We start from the raw sequence: 2,627 nt of genomic DNA, 5'->3' as shown, positions 1-2,627 counted from the left end.
CACCATGTGAATGATGTGCCAGTGGGTCATGCCTACTCAGAAGGGTGAGGTAAGATCATGGTTTGAAGCCAATCTGGGTTAAAAAAAAGTCCATGAGACTTACCTCCAATTAACCAACTAATGGTTCAAGTGATAGAGCCTGTGAAAAAGCCAAGCAAGTGTGCCAGTTCTGGGCTGGGAAGATGGCTCAGTGGTAGAGCGCTTGCCTTGCATGCATGAGGCCCTGGGTTCGATTCCTCAGCACCACATAAGCAAAAAGAGAAAAGCCAGAAGTGGCGCTGTGGCTCAAGTGGTAGAGGGCTAGCCTTGAGCTGAAGAGCCGAGGGACAGTGCCCAGGCCCAGAGTTCAGGCCCCACGACCCGACCCCCCCGCCCCGCCCAAAAAAGTGCCAGTTCCTGAGTTCAAGCCCGTGAAAAGTGCCAGTTCCTGAGTTCAAGCCTGTGTGTGTGTGTGTGTGTGTGTGTCCCCGTGTGTTTGTCTCGTAAGCAGGAATGTGGATGTGTTTCAACCCTGAGGAGGACTGTGGCTTTGATGTGTCGTGATCCCTAAGGTCAGAGCTAGAGCACTGCCAGTTCTCCCTCAGCTCTACTGCAGTTCCCCCGCACCTGAGATTCTCCATAAATGTAAACATGGCTTGCCGGGCCCCTCCCCTCCCCTCCCTCTCTTTCTCCAAGAAGGGACAGATCATTTAACCTTCTTAAGCCTATTACTTTAATAGGAAAGCCAACCATGTTCCTCACTGGGTTCTTGTGAATTAGCAGAGGGTGAATGTGTGGTTTGTATTTGGCCTGCAAACCTCAGGCACTATTCTTAGAATTTATCTTTCCCTATGGGTTCCTGGAGCTGATCATGCCATCCTGCATCTTAGTTCTCCTTGGCAGTGGAGCACAGCCCTGCTGTCACTCAAGAAAACCTTTACACTGATTCTTGACCAATATGACAGCTGTTTCTCCCGCTCTTCTCCCCAACCTCGTCATCCTGACTAGCTTTAAAGCCAATCTCGGGCAAACTGCTTCCTTTCTCTGGCCATCTTGCAGGTAGCTAAGGATAAGCTCCTTGTCACACACTTAAGTATCCACAGGGTCTATCTAGTATTTTTTTTCCCTGTGCCTCACTTCTCTATATGACTGGAAATCAGAGTGGAATCAGGGGGAGGTCAGGAGCTTTGCCGGGCAGAGCTGAGGCGAAGGAATTCCAAGTGTTCTCCCATCACCTGGAAAGATGCTCTGCTCTGGAAGTTCCCACACCAGGAATACAGGTGCTTTTCTCCCAGGCAGTAATACTTAAACCTGGTTGTGTTTTTTTTCCCCCTCTACTTCTAAGTACTCCACAGAATACTGCTGCTGTGGTGGGACCTTGCGTGGGTAGGTGCTTGTAAACCTCCTCCAAATTGCCAACTAATCAAGAGTTCATGCTCAAAGGCTTAGCTAGGGTAGTGTTTTCCCTACCCCACCAAAATGAGCTAGAGCATCTCTATGTCCACTTCTTGTTTCTCTGCTACTGCTAAGTGTGGTTCTATTGGAGAGAAATATTTTCAAATTTAAATCTTGTTATTGGTCATGGGGCTTAAACTCAGCGCCTGGGTCACAGACTTCCCTGCCTGGGCTGGCTTTGAACGGTGATTCTCAGATCTCAGCCTCTTGAGTAGCTAGGATTACAAGTGTGAGCCACCAGCGCCCAGCTTCAAGTTTAAATCTTAAGACTTACCAATAATGGTAATGGTTTTGTATTTCTCATGGCAATTATTTATGCCACATTTTTGTTACAGCTGTGAAATGTTTTAAAATCTGAGTGTTAGTAGGTGGTGGTGATGCAGTTCTAACCTGTCTTCCTAACCACCCATCCTATAACATTTTCCAGGAAATGGAACTTGCTAGCTCACACAGGCAACCAGTTATTTGGGAGGTCAACCTGGCAAAAAGTTGGCTAGCTGTGATGGTGTGCACCAGGGACCAACCAGCCACACCTGGAGGCATATAAGATAGGATTGTGGTCACAGGTTGGCCCAGTTAAAATAGCAAGACACACTATTCAGGAAAATCAATCACTTACAGCTTTAAACACCTCTCTTCAGACTGTTCCTGTGTAACACTTACTCGCTCCAGCCCATCTATGATTTTTTTTTTCTTCCTTTAAGACAAAATATCGGGCTAGGAAGATAACTCAATGGTAGAGTGCTTACCACCTAGCATGCACGAAGCCCTGGGTTCCATTCCTCAACACCACATAAACAGAAAAAGCTGGAACTAATAATTTGGGTCAAGTGGTAGAGTGCTAGCCTTGAGCAAAAGCAGCTTAGGGACAGCACCCAAGCCCTGAGTTCAAGCCCCAGGAATGGCAAAAAAAAATAAAAAGTAAAAAAAAGATTAAAAAAGTATCAGTTCTGCCGACGTGATTAGGGAAGCCTAACATATCACACTAATTTCACGTGTAACTTGCCTAGTGTTAAACTCAAAATCCTATCTCATTCTCTCAAGTGCTGGGATTACAAATGTGTACCACTATGCTTGGTTGAAACATTTTTTTTTTATTGGTCCAACCAGCCCAAATCCAATCAAGTCACTGGATAGGTCATTGGTGACCTACCTCACCCTTTTCATGTGGTCCTCTGCAGGACTTCTACCAT

This window comes from Dipodomys ordii, unplaced genomic scaffold, assembly GCF_000151885.1.
Source record: "Dipodomys ordii isolate 6190 unplaced genomic scaffold, Dord_2.0 Scaffold54, whole genome shotgun sequence".
NCBI lineage: Eukaryota > Metazoa > Chordata > Mammalia > Rodentia > Heteromyidae > Dipodomys > Dipodomys ordii.
Note: the sequence above shows the minus strand (reverse complement) of the source record.